Here is a 24,557-nt window from a genome sequence, read left to right as displayed (position 1 = left end):
CCTTGATTTTGCGCTCCTTACGCGGTTGGGTTATAATGGGAACCCCTTGACAGTTCACTTTGAATAAAACTCCTCCAGCAAGGCCCAACCTTGGTTTTACCATTTGCCACCTAGCCTTTTTCCCTTGGGTTCTGCAGACTCAAGGGTCATCTTTATTTTAACCCCCCCCCCCCCCCCCGGGGCCAGTGCTGGTCTAAGTGTTGGTCCGAACCAGTCAGCAGCCGGTGGCCACCAGGGGCAACTTTGGGCTGGCCTACCGGAATCTTGGATAATCCGGTGTTGCCCTGAGAACGAGCTATGTGCAGCTCCTATCAGGATGTCGGCACATCAGGCGGCTTTGCTGGTCTTGTTTTACCATTGTCGAAATGTCTTGTAACCGGGATTCCGAGTCTGATCAGGTCTTCCTGGGAGAAGGAATATCCTTCGTTGACCGTGAGAGCTTGTGATGGGCTAAGTTGGGACACCGATGCAGGGTTTTGAACTTTTGAAAGCCGTGCCCGTGTTTATGGGCAGATGGGAATTTGTTAATATCCGGTTGTAGAAAACCTGACACTTAACTTAATTTAAAATGAATCAACAGTGTGTGTAGCCGTGATGGTCTCTTCTCGGCGGGGTCCGGGAAGTGAACACGGCTTTGGAGTTATGTTTGAACGTAAGTAGTTTCAGGATCACTTCTTGATCACTTCTAGTTCACGACCGTGCTTTGCTTCTCTTCTTGCTCTCATTTGCGTAAGTTAGCCACCATATATGCTAGTGCTTGCTGCAGCTCCACCTCACTACCTTTTACTACCCATAAGCTTAAATAGTCTTGATCGCGAGAGTGTGAGATTGCTGAGTCCCCGTGACTCACAGATTACTTCCAAAAACCAGTTGCAGGTGCCGATGATACCAGTGCAGGTGACGCAACCGAGCTCAAGGAGGAGCTCGATGAAGATCTTGTTCGTTGTGTTGTTTCGTTTCCAGTTGATCAGTAGTGGAGCCCAGTCGGGGCGATCGAGGATCTTTCGCATTAGCGGTTGTCTTTCTTTATTTGGTTCCATAGTCGGACTTTGATTGTATTCTGGATGATGTAATGCTATATTTATGTATTGTGTGAAGTGGCGATTGTAAGCCAACTCTTTATCCCTTTCTTATTCAGTACATGGGATGTGTAAAGATTACCCCTCTTTCGACATGCCTACTATGTGGTTATGCCTCTAAGTCGTGCTCCGACACGTGGGAGATATAGCCGCATCGTGGGTGTTTCATCAACCTACTGAACCTACTGAAAATGTTTACATTGAAATTCCTTCGGGTATGATAGAGAAAGTGCTAGCTAATCCTTTTACAGGAGATGGAACATTACATCCCGATTTGCACCTAATCTATGTGGATGAACTTTGTGGATTATTTAAGCTTGCAGGTATGCCCGAGGATGTTATCAAGAAGAAGTTCTTACCTTTATCTTTGAAGGGAGAGGCATTGACATGGTTTAGGCTATGTGATGACATGGGATCATGGGACTACAACCGATTGAAATTAGAATTTCATTAGAAGTTTTATCCTAGGCATCTTGTTCATCGTGATCGTAATTATATATACAATATTTGGCCTCGCGAAGGAGAAAGCATCGCTCAAGCTTGGGGGAGGCTTAAGTCAATGTTATATTCATGCCCCAATCATGATCTCTCAAAATAAATGATTATTCAAAAATATTATGCTCGGCTTTCTCTCAGTAATCGCTCCATGCTCGATACTTCTTGTACTGGATCTTTTATGATGAAGACTATTGAATTCAAATGGGATTTATTGGAAAGAATTAAGCGCAACTCTGAAGATTGGGACCTTGACAAAGGTAAGGAGTCAGGTATAACACCCAAGTTTTATTGTGTTAAATCTTTTATGGATACCGATGCTTTCTGTGAATTTAGCACTAAATATGGACTTCACTCTGAGGTAGTAGCTTCTTTCTGTGAATCCTTTGCTACTCATGTTGATCTCCCTAAGGAGAAGTGGTTTAAATCAATGTTGAGGAACTCGGTAACTGGTAACTGCTCGGTCGGCTTGGGAGTAAGGATTAATCGGTGAATCGGCCTATTAACTGGATTAATCGGTCGAACATTAATCGGTATATTAAATAGGAATTTAGCAATATATATTCAAAAAAATTTGTATTGTACCACACTCCCATGCTCCTAACTATATGATATAGCAAAATATGGTACTATAGGCATATGAAAAATAAAAATCATAAACAAGATCACAAGAGATAAAATTGTTAACCCGGATATAGGAAATAACAAACAATATGCATCCAACATATCAAGATAAATATGCAACCACACAGTACAGTATGCAATCCAACATGTCAATATAAATGGCAGCCACACAAATAGGGAATACAAAATAAATGGCACCACACAATATGCATCCACATGTAAAGATAAATAGCAGCCACACAAATAGGAAATACCAAATATAATTCAAAATAAGGTTCACAAGACGAATAGGTAACAAGGTTAAGTTTAGCTATATAGATAGAAATAGCCAAATAACTAACATGCTAACAAGGTTCAGCCATACACATAGAAATAGGTATCAAGGTAATAAGGATTAAGAACATAAGGTTCGGGCACACAAATAGCAAGCAAAATAAGTTTGCGATGAATGGCTCAAGGCTGCGGGGGCTCCTCCTCCTCATCATCATCATCATCATCTTTGGTTGCCATCACCCCATCATCATCGGACTCGTAATCAATCTCATCATCCTCCATATCTACCGCATGATCAGATTCATCATCATCCTCAACGTATTCTTCAACTTCATGGAGTTCTCAACTCGTGCACTCCTACGAAGCTCTGTAGGTTCGCTTTCCCCCATTGCTTCATCAATGATGTTGTATGGTACCCCCGTAGTGGGATCAAACTCATCATCAATGTATGCCTCTTCACATATCCATTCTTGTGCTCGTGATGCATCTTCACCAAGAAGAACATCACTAGAAGAGGATAACTTATTTCTTTTATCAATCATCCTTCCATTGAATTGGATATAAACTAGATTTACCCTATGGGCCACATCTAGTTTATTTCTCCTCTTTGCATCTACCTACAAAATGAAAATGGAAGCCTCATGAAATTAATTGTGAGAAGAATATTCAGATTTGACAAATTGTGAGAAGAATATTCAGATTTGACTAATTGTTAGAAGTCTAAGAGTTACCATTTCAAAAGTGCTGCAATTTCTTTCGCATCCAGATGAACTTGTGGTCAAGTTGAGTACCCTTATGGCCATGTGTTGCAATGTAGGAGTTTGTAATCCATAAGTTGACCACCAATCAGCTACAATTTGAGACAAGTGAAAAAACATGCAATCAGCCCATAATTTCATAAATGTCATAATAAGTTTTTTTGCTTTGAGAACATGCTTACCGGCATCGAAATTGTTATTCTCCATTGCTTTAAATGCAGCCACCTTCCCAACATACCCTCTTTCTTTTTAAACTTGGTGAAGTCAATGTTAAACACCTTATTTTGCTTGATGTCATCATCATAATAAAATGTCTCCATGACTTCCATAAGCGCAGCCACTACCTCCACATCCGTAAAGATGCTCGGGTCAGCATAACTATATTTGGGATTCAAGATGTATGCTGTCATGTGCAATGGAGAATCCAGCCTCCCACTCATCTTGGTATTCATGGCATTAGTGATCACCAAATAGTCTTTTTCTGAATTTTCAACAGCAACCTTGATTTCCCTTTTTGCACTTATTAGTTCTCCATACATAGAGGCCATAGATGGACCATCCCCATCAGCCAACCGAAGCACCTTCACCAATGGCTCAAAAACCTTGCAAGGTAACATAAAAATGATCAAATGAGTCATATAAGCACGTGCAAACAGCCCCAACATTAGAAATGCACAAGTTAGAACTACAACTATGACTACTTGACAAGATGCAAACAGCCCCAATGTAGAAATACATATATGCAAACACCCCAACATATGACTAGATGTAAACAACCCCCATAAACATACCTTGATGCAAAATGATACATTTTTCCAAAAGCCCCTACTCATTATTGTGGCGTTGGCCGCCTTTCCTTTCACCGTTTTCGTGTGCTTGCATGCTTCCCATTCATCACTACAAACCATTGCCCTTAGTTCTTTCTTTTTAGAAACCAAACTTTGCAACGTAAGAAATGCCGAAACAAATCGTGTCACCCCCGGTCTAACAATGTCTCTTTTTTTCGTGAAAGACCTCATCAAGGACAATGTTTTATGATGTGCATAAAGAAAAATCGTCATTTGCTTAGCTTTGATGATTGTAGGGCCAAATTGCTTCAGCTTCCCAATTGCTTCCACCATCAAATTGAGGGTGTGAGTTGCACATGAGCTCCAAAAGATTTTTGGCCATTTTCCTTTGATCATCTCCTTTGCTCCCATGTTGTTGGAAGCATTGTCCGTGACCACTTGCACAACATTTTCAGCACCTACAAGATGGAAAATCTCAAAATCAGCACCTACAACATGATGAAAATCAATGAACGAAAGTAAACTTGAGACTTCAAGAATCATACCAATTTTTCAATGCACTCAACTACATAATTGAAGATGTATAGACTTGTGTGTGCATTAGCCGACGCCTCCTTTGATTCAAGAAAGGCGGTCCCTAACTTGCAATGCACGCACAAATTCATTATACTTCTTCTTTTCTTGTCGGTCCAAGCATCGGCCATGATAGATCACCCGGTTTCCACCCTCTCAAGCTCATGTGGCTTCATCAAATCCTTTGTTCTTTCCACCTCTTGCAGCAACATCTTCTCTCGGAGCATATATTCAGAAGGTGGCTTCCATTTAGGACCAAACCGACCAAGGGCTTCACAAAACTGCTTGAAGTCATCATCATTGACAGGATTGAAAGGAAATATTTTTCTTGTACATCCATCTAGCCAAATATTGCCCTACCATGTAAGCTTTCTCCTTGTCAATTGCATCATTTATGTTCTGTTGGAACTTATTCAATGGGATGGAAGGATCAATTGGCATCACATATTTATCAATAGGCCCTGACTTGTGAGCTTCACCTTCTCCAATTGCATGAAGCTCTTCCTCGTTCTTGTCATCATCAACTTGAATGACAACCTCAGCACGTACTTCTTCATCATGTTTTTCTTTCAGCTTCTTCTTCTTTTGTGGTGCCTCATAAGCATCCTTACACCTTTTCTGCTGATCTGGTGTGGCTACATTGCAACTTGTCACGCTTCCCTTTACCTGCCCAATATGTTGCTTCATCCTATTGATGCCTCCACCCATCTCCTTTCCACACAACTTGCACTTCACTCGTTGTAGATCTAAAGGATTGATCAAGGTTGCAAACTCCCACCCCATGTCATCTGAATTTCCTTTGAGAGTATGAGAACTTGCACCGGTAGAGGCAATCATAGACCCCTACAAATATATTGAATGAGCAAACATAATAAGTATCAATGAGCGATCTGTAGTATTAAATAATTAATCTATAGTCTATAGATCATACCATAGAAAATCAGATTTGTTATGACTTTGGAGTATGTTACAGTAGCATAAGAAATCCCAGCTAGGCAACTATTGCACGTACAGATCCGCCCAAATTAAGATAACCTGCACCTAACTTGCTAAACAATGCGTTTTTAATGTATAGATCATGCCACAATTAATATTTAATATACCCTAAGCAGAATATCCATGGATTATTAGTTCATTGCTTTAATTGGAGTGTTTCTGCATTAAAATTTTAACACATCAATTATTACTATAATAGACAGGCATACTTCAAGCCATCCATCCGTCTACTAACTTACTGTAATTGGAGTGAATGTCCACTGAATTTAGTTGGAACAACCCATCCATCTACTAATCTTAATTAGTTACATACTTACATTACATCTACTCCCCAAATAGATCATCACGACTCATACATATTAATCAGTGATCACACTCACACATCTCATTGTATGGCTGTATGAAATTGGAAATTGAATCAATGATGTACCAGACCACAACGGCTATAGAGACTGAGAGGGGAAGAAGATGTTACCTTGCTGACTGGTGAAGCCATGGAGGAGTAGGTTGGCAGCGATGGCAGCAGGCAGTCGGGAGCAGATGGCGACTAGCTGCTAGGATGAGAGATTGGGAGGAGCCCACGGGTGAAGGAGTCCAACTGGTGGATGGGAAGGAGGAGCAGGTAGTCTAGCGGCCGGGCTACTACAGCATGCAGCGGCGGAGCTACTCGACCGGACATCGGCGAGGACCTGCCAGCCGCCAGCCAGTTCAAGGCTGGATGGGAAAAGGAGTGGGAGGGGTGGCAGGAGCCAAAACCTAGCTAATTTAGGAGCGGGAGGGGGGCAAGCGGGCCAAAATATTGGGCTTTTGTTTCCAACAGTTAACTGGTCATGGCGACTAATCGGTTTGACAACCGATTACTCAGGCTGACAAACCCGTTAATCGGCTTGGGCAATTAACACCACGAATAGCCACTATTCGAGTCGGCCACCTAGCGAGTAGCGATTAACTGGCCCGTTAACTGATTTAATCGCCGATTTCTTGTACAATGGTTTAAATATAATCCTCCCATTGAAGTAAAAGTAGTTGCACCTATTAAAGTTGAAGAAAAGACTATCACTTATAATGATCATGTTGTTCCCACTGCTTATATTGAGAAACCACCTTTCCCTGTTAGAATAAAGGATCGTGCTAAAGCTTCAACTGTGGTTTGTGAGAGCAATACTAGAACACCTACTCCCTCTGAGCAAATTAAAGTTGAACCTAGTGTTGCTATGGTTAAAGATCTCTTGGCTGATAATATTGATGGGCATGTTATTTACTTCTGTAATGAAGCTGCTAGAATTGCTAGACCTGATACTAAAAATAAACATAGACTTGTTGTAGGTATGCCTGTTATTTCTATTAAAATAGGAGATCATTGCTATCATGGCTTATGTGATATGGGTGCTAGTGCAAGTGCAATACCTCGTTCCTTATACAAAGAAATTATGCATGATATTGCACCTGCTGAGTTAGAAGAAATTGATGTTACAATTAAGCTTGCCAATAGAGACACTATTTCACCCGTTGGAATCATTAGAGATGTTGAAGTCTTGTGTGGGAAAGTTAAATGTCCTGCTGATTTTCTTGTTCTCGGTTCCCCACAAGATGACTTTTGTCCCATTATTTTTGGTAGACCCTTCTTGAATATTGTTAATGCTAAGATAGACTGCAATAAGGATATTGTTTCTGTTGGTTTAGGGGATATGTCTCATGAGTTTAATTTTGCTAAGTTTCGTAGACAACCCCATGATAAAGAATTGCCTAGTAAATATGAAATTATTGGTCTTGCTTATATTGCCGTGCCTCCTAATGATCCTTTAGAGCAATATTTGCTAGACCATGAAAATGATATGTTTATGAATGAAAGAAGGAAAATAGATGAAGTATCTTTAAACAGGGACCTATTTCAAAACACAACTTGCTTGTTGAAATCCTAGGGGGTCCTCCTCCACCCAAGGGTGATCCCGTGTTTGAGCTTAAACCATTACCTGATACTCTTAAATATGCTTATCTTGATGAGAAAGAGATATATCATGTTATTATTAGTGCTAACCTTTCAGAGCATGAAGAAAAGAAATTATTGAAAACTCTGAAGAAGCACCGTGCTGCTATTGGATACACTCTTGATGATCTTAAGGGCATTAGTCCCACTCTCTGCCAGCACAAAATAAAATTGGAGAAAGACGCGAAACCGGTTATTGATCACCAATGACGGTTAAATCCTAAGATGAAAGAAGTGGTAAGAAAAGAAATACTAAAGCTTCTGGAGGCAGGTATAATTTATCCCATTGATGATAGTCAGTGGGTAAGTCATGTCCATTATGTCCCTAAGAAGGGAGGTATTACTGTTGTTCCTAATGATAAAGATGAATTGATTCCACGAAGAATTGTCACAGGTTATAGAATGGTAATTGATTTCTGCAAACTAAATAAAGCTACTAAAAAGGATCATTACCCTTTACCTTTTATTGATCAAATGCTATAAAGACTATCCACACACATTTTTTTCTTTCTAGATGGTTATTCTGGTTTCTCTCAAATACCTGTGTCAAAAGAGGATCAAGAAAAGACAACTTTTACTTGCCCTTTCGGTACCTTTGCTTATAGACGTATGCCTTTTGGTTTATGCAATGCACCTGCTACCTTTCAAAGATGTATGACTGCTATATTCTCTGGCTTTTGTGAAAATATTGTTGAGGTTTTCATGGATGATTTCTCTGTTTACGGAACTTCTTTTGATGATTGCTTAAGCAACCTTGATCGAGTTTTGTAGAGATGTGAAGAAACTAATCTTGTCTTGAATTGGGAGAAGTGCCACTTTATGGTTAATGAAGGTATTGTCTTCGGGAAAAAAAATTCTGAAAGAGGTATTGAAGTTGATAAAGCTAAGGTTGATGCTATTGAAAAGATGACATGTCCTAAGGACATTAAAGGTCTAAGAAGCTTCCTTGGTCATGCCGGTTTTTATAGGAGGTTCATTAAGGACTTTTCTAAAATTTCTCGGCCTCTGACTAATCTCTTACAAAAAGATGTTCCTTTTGTCTTTGATGATGACTGTGTAGAAGCTTTTGAAATACTTGAGAAAGCTTTGGTTTCTGCACCTATTGTTCAGCCTCCTGATTGGAATTTACCATTTGAAATTATGTGTGATGCTAGTGATTATGCTGTAGGGGCTGTTCTAGGACAAAGAGTTGATAAGAAACTAAATGTTATTCAATATGCTAGTAAGACTCTAGACAATGCTCAAAGAAATTATACTACTACTGAAAAAGAATTTTTAGCAGTTGTGTTTGCTTGTGATAAGTTCACACCTTATATTGTTGATTCCAAAGTAACTATTCACATTGATCATGCTGCTATTAAATATCTTATGGAAAAGAAAAATGCTAAACCTAGACATATTAGATGGGTTCTCTTGCTACAAGAATTTGATTTGCATATTATTGATAGAAAGGGAGCTGAGAACCCCCGTTGCAGACAACTTGTCTAGGTTAGAGAATGTTCTTGATGACCCACTACCAATAGATGATAGCTTTCCTGATGAACAATTAGCTATCATAAATGATTCTCGTACTGCTCCATGGTATGCTAATTATGCTAATTATATTGTTGTTAAGTTTATACCACCTAGTTTCACATACCAGCAAAAGAAAAAGTTCTTCTATGATTTAAGACATTACTTTTGGGATGACCCACATCTTTATAAAGGAGTAGATGGTGTTATTAGACGTTGTGTACCTGAGCATGAACAGGAACAGATCCTACGCAAGTGTCACTCCGAGGCTTATGGAGGACACCATGCTGGAGACAGAACTGCACATAAGGTATTGCAATCCGGTTTTTATTGGCCTACTCTCTTCAAGGATGCCCATAAGTTTGTCTTGTCTTGTGGTGAATGTCAGAATTGGTAATATTAGTAGACGTCAATAAATGCCTATGGATTATTCACTTGTTATTGAACCATTTGATGTTTGGGGCTTTGATTATATGGGACCTTTTCCTTCCAGTAATGGGTACACACATATTTTAGTTCCTGTTGATTACGTTACTAAGTGGGTAGAATCTATTCCAACTAGTAGTGCTGATCATAACACCTCTATTAAGATGCTTAAAGAAGTTATTTTTCTGAGGTTTGGAGTCCCTAGATACTTAATGACTGATGGTGGTTCATATTTCATTCATGGTGCTTTTCGTAAAATGCTTGCTAAGTATGATGTTAATCATAGAATTGCATCTCCATATCATCCACAGTCTAGTGGTCAAGTAGAATTAAGTAATAGAGAGCTTAAATTAATTTTGCAAAAGACTCTTAATAGATCTAGAAAGACTTGGTCGAAGAAACTTGATGATGCATTATGGGCCTATAGAACTGCATATAAAAATCCTATGGGTATGTCTCCGTATAAAATGGTTTATGGTAAAGCATGTCACTTACCTCTTGAACTAGAACACAAGGCATATTGGGCCATTAAAGAGCTCAATTATGATTTCAAACTTGCCGGTGAGAAGAGGCCTTTTGACATTAGCTCACATGATGAATGGAGAACCCAGGCTTATGAGAATGCCAAATTGTATAAAGAAAAGGTTAAAAGTTGGCATAACAAAAGGATACAAAAACGTGAGTTTAATGTAGGTGATTATGTATTGTTATACAACTCTCGTTTAAGATTCTTTGCAGGCAAACTCCTCTCTAAATGGGAAGGTCCTTACATCATAGAGGAGGTCTATCATTCCGGTGCCATAAAAGCAACAAATTTGAAGGCATTAATCCGAGGGTGGTGAACGATCAAAGATTCAAACATTATATCTCAGGTAATCCCATAAATGTTGAAACTAATGTTATTGAAACCATAATCCCGGAGGAACACATAAGGGACACTTTCCAGAATGTTTTAGACTCCGAAAAGGAATAGGTACGTGGTACGGTAAGTAAACCTACTCCAAAACAGTTCTAATGGCAATTTTTATCCGTCTTGGAATATTTAAGAAAATAGGAAAATAAGAAGCAGTACGGAAAGGACATGAGGCTTCCACAAGGGTGGAGGGCGCGCCCTACCCCCCTGGGCGAGCCCCCTGCCTCGTGGGCACCTCGTGTGCTCTCCGGACTTCGTTTTCTTGCACGATACTTCTTTTGGTCGACAAAAATTCATTATATAATCTCCCGAAGGTTTTGACCACCGTACCACACAAATATCTTCTGTCTTTGTTTCGAGCTGTTTTTCTGACAGATCTAGATTACCATGGCGTCTTCAAGTGCCCCCAAGGACAAGTTCTTTGAGAAGATCATCAACCCTTACCTCGCGGAGGTGCTGCAACACCCTCAAACCATTGAGATGCGTGAGGGGTTGCTGCACATTCGCGATGTTGAGGGACCAAGGAGGACCAAAAGCATGGAGACAAGGCTCGAGGCAATGGAGCAACAAGTTTTCAAGTGCCAGGAGATGGTGGAACGTGGAATCTACTCCAATCATATAATGATGATGGAGTTCACCAACAACCACAAGCTGGATGACAAGAACATTGGGGAGGCCATCTTCAAGCTTCAAGAGAAAATCGAGCGCATCCAAGCCCAGATCTATGACCTGCAAGACCAAAACTGTGAGTATGAATATAGATTCAAGAGGATGAGTTTGGCTACAGATTTGAGGATCCCGGAGACTCGATCATCCTTCAATGATGGTGAGCCTATGCCTTGGAAGATGGACGACAAGCCTACATCATCAACAACTCCATAATCACCACCTCCGAGGAAGGAAACATAAACACATGGGTATGGGCACTCTCCTTAGCAACAGCCAAGCTTGGGGGAGTGCCCCGGTAGCGTATCACCATCACTTTAATCTTTACCGTTTTTCTTAGTTCGATCCTTTTGGTTATATCTTGATCTAGTAGAATAAAGTTTTAGTATGAATGTATGATCTAGTTCTTTAGTTTTGCTTTATGATCCTTCTATGTAATCGAGTGCGTGAGCTATATATAATAAAGATTAGTGTTGAGTCAAGGGCTTGATTATCTTACTATGATCTTGAGGGAATAAAATAAAAGAGAAGGAATAAATAGAAATAAAGAGATCATATGGATCTTATGGAGAGTAATGACTTCGCATATAAAGAGTATGATGAATAAAAGTTGTTGAGAGTTGACAAACATAGTTTTAGTCATCGTTGCAATTAATAGGAAGTAATAAAGAAAGAGAGGTTTTCACATATAAATATACTATCTTGGTGTAACGCCCCGAGACCGATGTGTCAGGTGTCTTCCAGTTATTCGTTGTCGTTGTCATGTCATTTGCTTGCGTGTTGCATCTTATCATGTCATCATGTGCATTGCATCATCATGTTTTAAAGCTTGCATTCATCCGGGTTCTCCGAGTTCTCTCCGTTGTCCGTTCTGAGCCCAACCACACTTGCACGTGCCCGCGGCATGTCCGAAATAGTATTTTATAAGTGGCTGGAAAATGTTCTCGGAATGGGATGAGAGTTGACGTGTGGTCTTATTATAGTGTAGATAGACTGCCTGTCAAGTTTCATCGCATTCGGAGATCGTTTGATGCCCCAACGAATAGCTATAGCGGCAGTATAGCTGGTCTAACGTCAGACATTTTCAGTCTCCAGAAACCGTGTCGGGCTGCATCTCTCCCCTCTTCTCTCAGACCAACCCGCTCTTCACAATTCGTCAGGCCCAACCTAGGCTCTGTCGTCAGTCCGCGGACCTCCTTGCGCGCGTCTGAAAGTCGTCCCGAACCCGACCCGTACTGTCGCCACCGTTGTGTCCGGATCATCCCCAAACATCTACAAAACGTCACCGTTTTTTTGGACTTCCTAATCTAGTTTTCTCGAACCGCCCGATTTTGATCGGAAGGTCCGAATCTACCCTAAACTTACCCTCTTTTCCTTATATAAAACTCCCTAGTCTAAATCTGGACAAACCCTAACTTCTAGGGAGATGTCCCATCGATCCCTCTCAGCCGCGCCACTGCTTCCTCTCCGTCCTGCTCGTCCGCGACCCCTGCTTCCTTGTCCAGTTCCCGGCCGCCAAATCCCACGCCGCCGTTGCTCGTTTTTCCTGTCGAGAAGAGGAGGAGAATGCCTCTGCTCACTGCGTTGACTCTCTGCATCGGCCACGTCCAGCCCCGATCCGCCAGCGTCTCGCCTCGATCTGGAGAGGCCCAACTCCACCACCCGTTGGGCCGCTCCTGCTGGCCTGCTTCCCCGGCCCAAGGCCCGCTGTGAGCAGCTCTCTCAGCCCCTCCTCTCTGTTCAGCCCAGCAGTGCACCAGATTCGGCCCAGTGTATTTTTTCAGTTCAGCGATTTATCTTTTTTCCAGAGCCGTCCAGTTTTACAGAAAAGCCCTTGTTGATCATGCATTTAATAATTCCATAACCGTGCACGGGATTAAAATGATCTCTATATGAAACTTGCTTAGAATTTTGTCTAGATTCATAATATTCAACTTTCATCTATGTTTGAAAAGTTTAAAATGTTGTTTGATTAAATTTGCTCCTATGCCATGTTAAAATGTTTTATTTCATAACTAAATAACCGTAGCTCGGATTTAAATAATCTTTATATGTAAATGGGATGGAAAAATGCCTAGTTTAACATGGTGGATTTATTTTGCATGTTTAATAACTCTAAAATTGTGTTTAGGGCAGAACAGTACCATAACCAAAATATGCACATGAGGATTTACTGGAATTGTTGTCTTGTTGTTCCGGCCTCATTTAAACTTGCCTAGATAGGTAGTTTTCATTTGCTTCACCATCTTGCCATGTTTAACAACATTTAATATTGTTGGGTACATAAACAAGATCGAACTAAATAAGTCATGTGGTGTTTCGTCAATATGCAACCCGTTGCATATTGATCTCCACTTAATTTGTAGAATTGCTTGTGCACTTTGCCATGCCATGCTTCATTAAACCGGACATGCATCATACTTGTTGTGCATCATGCCATGTTGTTGTAGTGGTTGTTTACTATGTTGTTTGCTTCTTTCCGGGTTGCCTTTCTCGTGAGCTTCGGTTCCGTTCCGGAGTTGTGAGGATCCATTCGAATACGACCATTTGTCTTCTTCATGGACTCGTTCTTCTTCCTTGCGGGATTTCAGGCAAGATGACCATACCCTCAAAATCACTTCTATCTTTGCTTGCTAGTTGCTCACACTTTTGCTATGCCTATGCTGCGATACCGACCACTTGCTTATCATGCCTCCCATATTGTTAAACCAAGCCTCTAACCCACCTTGTCCTAGCAAACCGTTGTTTGGCTATGTTACCGCTTTGCTCAGCCCCTCTTATAGCGTTGTTAGTTGCAGGTGAAGATTGGAGCTTGTTCCATGTTTGGATCATGGATATTTTGTTGGGATATCACAATACCTCTTATTTAATTAATGCATCTATATACTTGGAAAAGGGTGGAAGGCTCGGCCTTATGCCTGGTGTTTTGTTCCACTCTTGCCGCCCTAGTTTCCGTCATATCGGTGTTATGTTCCCGGATTTTGCATTCCTTACGTGGTTGGGTTATAATGGGAACCCCTTGACAGTTCGCCTTGAATAAAACTCCTCCAGCAAGGCCCAACATTGGTTTTACCATTTGCCACATAGCCTTTTCTTTCCCTTGGGACGGCCAACCCAAGGGTCATCTTTATTTTAACCCCCCCGGGCCAGTGCTTCTCTAAGTGTTGGTCCAACCCAGAGCACCGTGCGGGGCCGTCCCTTGGCAACTTGGGTTACGTTGGCTCCTGTACGCTTAGCTTATCCAGTGTGCCCTGAGAACGAGATATGTGCAGCTCCTATCGGGATTTGTCGGCACAGCGGGTGGTCTTGCTGGACTTGTTTTACCATTGTCGAGGATGTCTTGTAACCAGGATTCCGAGTCTGATCGGGTCTTCCCGCTAGAAGGAATATCCTTCATTGACCGTGAGAGCTTGTGATGGGCTAAGTTGGGACACCCCTGCAGGGATTTGAACTTTCGAAAGTCGTGCCCGCGGTTATGGGCAGATGGGAATTTGTTAATGTCTGGTTGTAGAAAACCTAAAGTTGACCTTAATTAAAATACATCAACCGCGTGTGTAACCGTGATGGTCTCTTCTCGGCGGAGTCCGGGAAGTGAACACGGTGTTGGAGTAATGTTTGGCGTAGGTTGTTCTAGGATCACTTCTTGATTATAGTTGTTCGACCGTGCTTTTGCCTTCTCTTCTCGCTCTCATTTGCGTATGTTAGCCACCATATATGCTAGTCGCTTGTTGCAGCTCCACCTCATACCTTTTACCTTACCTATAAGCTTAAATAGTCTTGATCGCGAGGGTGTGAGTTTGCTGAGTCCCCGTGACTCACAGATATTTCCAAAACCAGCTTGTAGGTGTCGTTGAACCGTGCAGATGACGCAACCGAGCTCAAGGAGGAGCTCAATGAAGATGGTATTCGTTATGTCGTTTCCGTTTACAGTTGATCAGTAGTGGAGTCCAGTTGGGGTCGATCGGGGATCTGTGTAGCTTTTGGGGTAGTCTTCTTTTATTTTGGTTCCGTACTCGGACCTTGATTGTATCTGGATGATGTAATGCTTTATTCTTGTATTGTGTGAAGTGGCGATTGTTAGCCAACTATGTATCTCTTTTCCCTTATGTATTACATGGGTTGTGTGAAGATTCCCTCACTTGCGACATTGCTTTCAATGCGGTTATGCCTCTAAGTCGTGCTTCGACACGTGGGAGATATAGCCGCATCGAGGGCGTTACACTTGGACATCTTTTATGATTGTGAGCACTCATTAAAATATGACATGCGAAAGAGTTGATGTTGGACAAGGAAGACAATGTAATGGGTTATGTTTTCTTGCATCTGAGATAAATTATATTGTCATGGACCATCCAACATGTTGAGCTTGCCTTTCCCTCTCTTGCTAGCCAATTTCTTTGCACCAAGTAGAGATACTACTTGTGCTTCCAAATATCCTTAAACCCAGTTTTGCCATGAGAGCCCACCGTATCTACCTATGGGTTGAGTAAGATCCTTCAAGTAAGTTGTCATCGTTGCAAGCAATGAAAATTGCTCTCTAAATATGCATGATTTATTAGTGCGGAGAAAATAAGCTTTATACGATCTTGTGATGTGGAAGAAATAAAAGCGAGGGACTGCATAATAAAGGTCCATATCACAAGTGGCAATATAAAGTGACGTTCTTTTGCATTAAGATTTTGTCCATCCAACCATAAAAGCACATGACAACCTCTGCTTCCCTCTGCGAAGGACCTATCTTTTATTCTTGCGTTATACTTCATATAAGAGTCACGGTGATTCTTCACCTTTCCTTTTTACATTTTATTCTTTGGCAAGCACAATGTGTTGGAAAGATCCTGATATATATAGCTAATTGGATGTGAGTTTTTATGAACTATTATTGTTGACATTACCCTTGAGGTAAAAGGTTGGGAGGAAAAACTATAAGCCCCTATCTTTCTCTGTGTCCGATTAAAGCTTCATAACCATAAATATCGCGTGAGTGTTAGCAATTGTGAAAGACTAAATGATGGTTAAGTATGTGGACTTGCTGAAAAGCTCTTATTGACTCTTTCTGATGTTATGATAAAATGCAATTGCCTCAATGACTGGGATTAGAGTTTGTTGGTTCTCAATGAAGTTTATGATTCATACTTTAAATTGTGATTGAATTGTTACTTTAGCATAAGAGATCATATGACAATATATATATATATATGAATGATCATGATGCCCTCATGTTTGTATTTTATTTTTATCGACACCTCTATTTCTAAACATGTGGACATATTTTTCAATTTCGGCTTTCGCTTGAGGACAAGCGAGGTCTAAGCTTGGGGGAGTTGATACGCCCATTTTGCATCATGCTTTTATATTGATATTTATTGCATTATGGGCTGTTATTACAAATTATGTCACAATACTTATGCCTATTCTCTCTTATTTTACAAGGTTTACATGAAGAGGGAGAATGCCGGCAGCTGGAATTCTGGGCTGGAAAAGGAGCAAATATTAGAGACCTATTCTGCACAACTCCAAAATTCCTGAAACTTCACGGGATCACGTTTCAGAATATATAAAAAATATTGGGAGAAAGAAGTACCAGAGGGGGGCCACCTACCGTCCACGAGGGTGGGGGCGCGCCCCCTGCCTCGTGGGCCCCCTGGTGGCCCTCCGATGCCCATCTTTGGCTATATGGAGTCTTTCGTTGAGGAAAAAATCAAAAGCAAGCTTTCGGGATGAAACTCCGCCGCCACGAGGCGGAATCTTGGCGGAACCAATCTAGGGCTCCGGCGGAGCTGTTCTGCCGGGGAAACTTCCCTCCGGGAGGGGGAAAACATCACCATCGTCATCACTAACGATCCTCTCATCGGGAGGGGGTCAATCTCCATCAACATCTTCACCAGCACCATCTCATCTCAAACCCTAGTTCATCTCTTGTATCCAATCTTTGTCCCAAAGCCTCAGATTGGTACCGGTGGGTTGCTAGTAGTGTTGATTACTCTTTGTAGTTGATGCTAGTTGGTTTATTCGGTGGAAGATCATATGTTCAGATCCTTTATGCATATTAATACCCCTCTGATTATGAACATGAATATGATTTGTGAGTAGTTACATTTGTTCCTAAGGACATGGGAGAATTCTTGTTATAAGTAGTCATTTGAATTTGGTATTCGTTCGATATTTTGATGAGATGTATGTTATCTTTCCTCTAGTGGTGTCATGTGAACATCGACTACATGACACTTCACCATTGTTTGGGCCTAGAGGAGGGCATTGGGAAGTAATAAGTAGATGATGGGTTGCTAGAGTCATAGAAGCTTAAACCCTAGTTTATGCGTTGCTTTGTAAGGGGCTGATTTGGATCCATATGTTTCATGCTATGGTTAGGTTTACCTTAATACTTCTGTTGTAGTTGCGTATACTTGCAATAGGGGTTAATCATAAGTGGGATGCTTTTCCAAGGAAGGATAGTACCCAAGAACCGGTCCACCCACATATCAAATTATCAAAGTACTGCGCGAATCATATGAACGTGATGAAAACTAGCTTGATGATAATTCCCATGTGTCCTCGGGAGCGCTTTCCTTTAGATAAGAGTTTTTCCAGGCTTGTCCTTTGCTACAAAAAGGATTGGGCCATATTGCTGCACCTTATTTACTTTTATTACTTGTTACTCGTTACAAATTACCATATCACAAAACTATCTATTACCGATAATTTCAGTGCTTGCAGAGAATACCTTGCTGAAAACCGCTTATCATTTCCTTCTGCTCATCGTTGGGTTTGACACTCTTACTTATCGAAAAGGCTACGGTAGATCCCCTACACTTCTGGGACATCACTAGGCCTGTAGTAATGTTCAAAACTGCATGTAGGCACTAACACATTTTCTTCTTTTGCAGATAAGATTAGGCCCAGTGGTGGATAATGTGATACAATATAACAATCATGTCGAATGCCTAGATTTGCATCTCTCAAAAATTACTTTGAACTCCTACCGAGGGACCTTACCGGAGATTATATTCGCCAGGTTCTTTGTTCTCAGAGCAAGGGTGTTGAAGGAAATGTGGTTTGCCCTACATTTATTTCACAAAAATGAATGGTATGTTGATCAGTGCCGACGCCTGCGGCAGAATGGAGTAGGCTCCAAAAATACTGAATTTCATTTTGGAACTTCAGATGACAGAGTAATCGGAAGTCAACGTGTCAACCCCATACATGACTTCTTAATGGCTGACCCCTTTGCAAAAATTGTCAGGTTTCGAAGCCAAACTTAGAAGCGGTGATATTAGTTTGAACCTCTCTGACATCCATGTTCAGCGGATCAGCGTGAGCGTTTGCAGCTGATGAGCTGAATTTCATTTCTAATTTCAGTTTGAACCTTGTAATCTTCGAATTTGAGCCATATAACTCTGGGATTTGAACCTTGTAACATTTCGAGATTTTCTGGTACAATTGTTGAAATGGAATCATATGAGACTCGTATATTGCTAGCACTATTTTGACCTTAATATGCAATGGTCTTAGACTTTATTAACCATTCTCGAATCAGTTTACCTATTGATCTCACAGCACACGATCTGTATATCTAACTCGACTGCGATCTTCGACATTATTGCACACAGTTGGTTTCTTCCACCATGTGCACGGTAGAGCGCAGAATTAATTATCGCACTTGAGTGTCCATAATCACCCTTCTGTGTAACTTTGACCTCATCACCCAAGGGTAAACTTATGACCAAAGTCATTCCACACACTTCGTTTTTAAAAAGCTTTTTGTCAATAAACGCCCACGATTTGTCCCTCTTCTAGCCAGGCGGGAAGCTTGCACGGTAAATAGCGTGGTAGCATGGGAACAGGCTCACCGACGATACATTTGACGCCTCTTCGAGCCCACGCGTGCGGTGCGGTGTTGTGAAGCGTGCACTAGAATCCTCCGCTATGAACGCCATGACAAGACGTGGCGATTACAGGCCAGCAGGCGCCCATTTATTACAGCGGCCATTTAACCTACCCTTGTGTCTCTTCAACCTTTTGATCGCGCCCCACCATTGCAAGAAGCACATCCACCACGAGAAATTCCTAGAGGTATCCTGCGCGGCTCCAATGGCGCTCCGAGCGGCTGCCGATGACGAGCAGCAGTTCACCATGTGTGCTGTGGTGGACACTCACAGAAGGTTCATGGACCTCTCGATGGTGTACACCAATGACCCGGTATGGGTGGAGCACTCCATCCACATCATGGAGCTGTTGCTTGCCGCGGAGAAGTACAAGGTGGTCGGGTTCGACCTCGAGTACACCCGCGCTCGTGTCGGGTCTCGTCCCAAGGTCGCCGTCGCCCAGATTTGCGTGCGCCACCACGTCCTCGTCTACCACTACTGACTGGCCACAAAGCCTTGCGAGCGTGTCGCCAGGTTTGTCAACAGCCCCCACTACATGTTCGCTACGGTGGACATCACCAACGATGTAAAGGTGCTCGAGAATTCGGGCATCGCCTGCCAGAATCTTGTCGACATCCAGGGCCAATACAAGATCTGGGGCAGCAAGGAGCATAAGAAGGACTCACTGATTCACCTCGCCGAGGCCATCATCGACCCCTACTACCGAGATGTAACGCCCGGGTAGTTAAGCTACAGTAACCACACATGAATGGTGCCTTGTCATCGTGATTAATTTTGTAAACCTCATCTTGATCCAAACCGAACTCGATTTCAAATTCAAATGCAAGTCAAATTATTAAATTTTCAAATAATAATAAAAAATGTTCGCTGGATGGAAAATATTCACTAACTAAATTTCATGAGTGGTTCAACATCTTTTGAGATAGCTAATTTCCCGTGGGAATTAAAGCAGTTCCAAATCAGCATTTTAAATGCTTTTCCATTTGTGAAAAATCCAAAATTCAATTCAATTGCCCCTCAAACTTTTTGTGGCAATACCAAACACTACAAACAATTTAAGTGGCCTAGTCCCTCATTCTTTAAAAAAAAGTATTTTGGTAGCCCAAACTTTTCCATAGTTGTCTCTGTTTTAATTAAAAGGGAAAATAAAAGACCAGAAAAGAGAAAGGGCCTACTTGGACTCTGGCCTAAAGCCCAGCCCACCCTGGCGTCTCCCCCTTCTCTGTTCACCAGGGAAGGCATGGCGACCATCCACGGCGCCATGGCTGCCGATTCCCACACGTCGTGCATCCGGCGGCTCCCAGGCAGGGATAAGATCACCCCATGTCATCCCTCTCTCCCCCGGAACCCTAGCTTTTCCCCATTCCCCTCGCTCTTCTCGCCCCACTCGACTTTTGTCGTTACCTGAGACCTCCGTCGTCGAGCCAGTGTCATTGTCGTGGCCGGAGGCCACCCCGAGCCTCGCAAGGATGTCGAGAAGATGTTGCTGCTTCGTCTGCTTCGACCGCAAACATGGGTTCGTCTGGAGGTGAACCACACCGCTGGATCGGTCATCGTCTTCCCCGTCGGCCGCCGCACAACCTTGCCTCGATCCGCACCATCCCGGCAACCCCGGCCTCCCCGACCATGTCCTCGAGCTTCGTTGTGAGCTCCTCCTCCTGGTTCCCTATTATTTTGGTTGTCTCGATCTTAAACCGTAGATGCCCGTCTATGCAACCTCCCGTTGTGGCTGAAGCCTTGCCGTAGTCGCGTCGCGCACGCACCCACACGCGCTCGCGACCCCCGTGGTCGTGCTTCACCGCACCTCTGGCCGCCCAGTCTGCACCTTCGCGCATGCGCGTCGGCCTGGGCCGCGCCTTACGCCGGCAGCTGCCTCCTGAGCGCTCGCCCGCTGCTGCTTCTTGAACCACTGCGGTTACTGCCTTCTTGTGGCTGGTGCTGCTGCTTGTCCCGCTGCTGCTGCTTGCTCTGCCTACTACATCCGCGCGCCACGCCCGGCCATGCCACGCACCACCGTCAATCGCCTAGCGCTCCGCCTCTGCTGTCGCGTGTTGCACAAACGCTGGCAGCCCCCCTGTGCCCACGCGCGGCCGCGCCCACCACCCCTGCTCGTGCCTGGTGCCCCCACTGGCGCCCCGCCAGGCGCTCCCTGGCCTCCAAGCCCGCCCGCGGCGCGCGCCGCCACCCCTGATCGCGCCCACCTCGTGCTGCTACTGCTTTTGCTCCGCCGCCGCTGCCGCGCGCGAGCCCCACCCCGTGCTCCTCTGCGCCCCGTCCCGCCGACCGGGGCTACCGGCTGCGCCCACTGTGGGCCTCGCGCCTCGCTCCCTCGACGGCCGGTGGCCTCGCCCGGGCGTAGCACCCCTCAGGCATGGGCGCCCGCCCGTTAACTCGCCCGGCCCGTTGGCCTTGTGCCACTGGCTTACGGGACCCATCGGCCCCCTTTTCTTAAAGAAAATTGTTGTGTGTACAAAAATATAATAATAAAAATATATAATTAATTAAAATGGTTTAATTAAGCTAATTACCTAGTTAGCATAACTAATCCCTAATTAGTTACATGAGAGTATGACAGGAGGGCCCCACCCCCTGTTGACCAGTCAAACTTTGACTGGTCAACTGGGACCCCCCTGGACCCATATGTCACCCTCTAGTACACCTTTGTGTACACAGATCTGGGTGCACATAGCATTTCAACTTTTTAATTTCGAATTAATATTGATTCCAGAATATTGTTAAAACTTGTTAAAATCAATACAAAATAAACCGTAGCTCGGATGGAAAAACTTTGTACATGAAAGTTGCTCAGAACGACGAGACGAATCCGGATACGCAGCCCGTTCGTCTGTCACACGTCCCTAGCATAGCGAACATGCAACTTTCCCCCTCCGATTCATCTGTCCGAAAACGCGAAACACCGGGGATATTTTCCCGGATGTTTCCCCCCTTCACCGGTATCATCTCATACGGCGTTAGGTCACCCCTAGCACCGCGCATTGCCATGTTATGCTTTGTGTTGCTTTGTTTGCTATGTTATTTATTATGTTCCCCCTCCGTTACTTCTTTTCGGTAAACCCCGAGACCCCTGTCGGTACCCTTGCGATCGACTACATCGACGACGAACACTTCTTGCCAGAGCAACCAGGCAAGCCCCCCTTTTGATCACTAGATATCGCCAATTCTTCTCTCTACTGCTTGCATTAGAGTAGTGTAGCATGTTACTGCTTTCCTTATCCTATCCTGATGCATAGCATGTCCTTGTTACAACTGTTGTTACCTTTACCTGCAATCCTAAATGCTTAGTATAGGATGCTAGTGTTCCATCAGTGACCCTACACTCTTGTCCGTCTGCCATGCTATACTACTGGGCCATGATCACTTCGGGAGGTGATCACGGGCATATGATATATACTTATACTGTTACATTACTTATGATACTGTTCGGATATGGGGGCTGAAGGGGCAGGTGGCTCCATCCAGGTAGTGGTGGGCCTGAGTTCCCGACGGCCCCCGACTATTACTTTGAGGCAGAGTGACAGGGCAGGTTGTGACCACCTAGGAGAGAGGTGGGCCTGGCCCTGGTCGGCGTTTGCGGATACTTAACACGTTTAACGAGATCTTGGTATTTGATCTGAGTCTGGCTACTGGCATATACGCACTAACCATCTACGTAGGGACAGTTATGGGCACTCGACGTCGTGGTATCAGCCGAAGCCTTCGTGACGTCAGCGACTGAGCGGCGCGCACCGGGTTGGACTGGAACGCCTACTCTTGTATAAGGGAGGCTAGGTCTGCTCACCGGCCGCATACGCAACGTGCAGGTGTGTAATGGGCGATGGGCCTAGACCCCTGCGCCATAGGATTTAGACCGGCGTGCTGACCTCTCTGTTGTGCCTAGGTAGGGTTGCGACGTGTTGATCTTCCGAGGCTGGGCATGACCCATAAAAGTGTGTCCGGCCAAATGGGATCGAGCATGTTGGGTTATGTGGTGCACCCCTGTAGGGAAGTTAATCTATTCGAATAGCCGTGATCTTCGGTAACAGGACGACTTGGAGTTGTACCTTGACCTTATGACAACTAGAACCAGATACTTAATAAAACACACCCTTCCAAGTGCCAGATACAACCGGTGATCGCTCTCTCACAGGGCGACGAGGGGAGGATCATCGGTTAGGATTATGCTATGCGATGCTACTTGGTGAACTTACCATCTACTCCCTTCTCCTGCTGCAAGATGGAGGTTACCAGAAGCGTAGTCTTCGAAAGGACTAGCTATCCCCCTCTTATTTCGGCATTTTGCAGTTCAGTACACATATGATACCCTAAATCCATTTGATACCAATGCATACATATGTAGTGTAGCTCCTTGCTTGCGAGTACTTTGGATGAGTACTCATGGTCGCTTTGCTCCCTCTTTTCCCCCTTTCTATACTCGTTTTCTGCGACCAGACGATGGAGCCCAGGAGCCAGACGCCACTGTCGACGACGACTACTACTACACTTGAGGTGCCTACTACTACGTGCAGCCCGCTTACGACGACCAGGAGTAGTTTAGGAGGATCCCAGGCAGGAGGCATGCGCCTCTTTCGATCTGTATCCCAGTTTGTGCTAGCCTTCTTAAGGCAAACTTGTTTAACTTATGTCTGTACTCAGATATTGTTGCTTCCGCTGACTCGTCTATGATCGAGCTCTTGTATTCGAGCCCTCGATGCCACTAGCTTGTAATATGATGCTTGTATGACTTATTTTATTTGTAGAGTTGTGTTGTGATATCTTCCCGTGAGTCCCTGATCTTGATCGTACACGTTTGCGTGTATGATTAGTGTACGATTGAATCGGGGGCATCACAAGTTGGTATCAGAGCCAGGTTGTCTGTAGGAATCCCCCTTCCACACTCCTTGGCTGAAGTCGAGTCTAGATATTACAAAACTTTTTACTAACTTGGCTGAGTGGCTTACGGGCCCACGTCGCCATTGGGTGGTATTAGGATCTTTTACTCCTTGATCTGTACTCTGGGACTCTGATCTCTCTTCTATTCGGGTTAAATGATTTTGCTAAAATCTAACTCTAGGTTCTCGTTACCACTTCCTGCCGGAGAGTCCCTTCATTCTAGATGATCGACTGCTTCAACAGAAGATTCTGACAATACTCTCCGATGTTCTCCCAAGACTTTGCCATCGCTTTTGCAATTCCCTTCCATCGATAAACCCTATAGATAACCACGTACACTTGCCATTCATACAATGATTCCCCGTTGATCTTGTTATTACAAGATATCTTGAAATTCTCTCTATTGTTTCGAGAATCCTTTATGCTTACTGCCATAAAGTTCTTTGCCACAAGAATGCCCCTACATATAATTCCTTGCACTTATTGAGTATCCGCTCATTCTCAGTTGTTCAGGTGTTTCGCATAAGCCTTCGAAATACTATTTGATCTTTCAAAATCCTCAGCAGCCTATTGCTCTCGAAATTCTTGCTTGCTTGCATTATGGGTAATGCCACCAGTCTGGTAATCTTATTGGCATCCCTTGACATTATCATTTTGAGTCCCCTGATTCACTATGTCGCGAATGCTCGCA

At 43.5% G+C, this 24,557-nt stretch overlaps 1 long non-coding RNA gene and 1 pseudogene across 2 annotated transcripts; both read right to left on the bottom strand.

The window, feature by feature from the left end:
- Nucleotides 1–2,454: 2,454 nt before the first annotated feature.
- Nucleotides 2,455–3,578, bottom strand: LOC125553769 (uncharacterized; annotated as a pseudogene). Its single transcript, XR_015601009.1, has 3 exons — nt 3,412–3,578; nt 3,203–3,321; nt 2,455–3,088 (listed from the first exon to the last, which is right to left on the bottom strand). The product of XR_015601009.1 is annotated as an uncharacterized LOC125553769 (transcript).
- A 762-nt stretch (nt 3,579–4,340) lies between these two features.
- Nucleotides 4,341–11,567, bottom strand: LOC147975672 (uncharacterized). Its single transcript, XR_015601010.1, has 3 exons — nt 6,062–11,567; nt 4,563–5,433; nt 4,341–4,475 (listed from the first exon to the last, which is right to left on the bottom strand). It is a non-coding gene; the product is annotated as an uncharacterized LOC147975672 (long non-coding RNA).
- Between the last annotated feature and the right edge of the window lie 12,990 nt (nt 11,568–24,557).

Source organism: Triticum urartu, chromosome 4A, assembly GCF_056163025.1.
Source record: "Triticum urartu cultivar PI428250 chromosome 4A, HENAU_Tu73, whole genome shotgun sequence".
In the NCBI taxonomy this organism is placed as follows: domain Eukaryota; kingdom Viridiplantae; phylum Streptophyta; class Magnoliopsida; order Poales; family Poaceae; genus Triticum; species Triticum urartu.
This window is presented reverse-complemented; position numbering and strand designations above follow the sequence as displayed.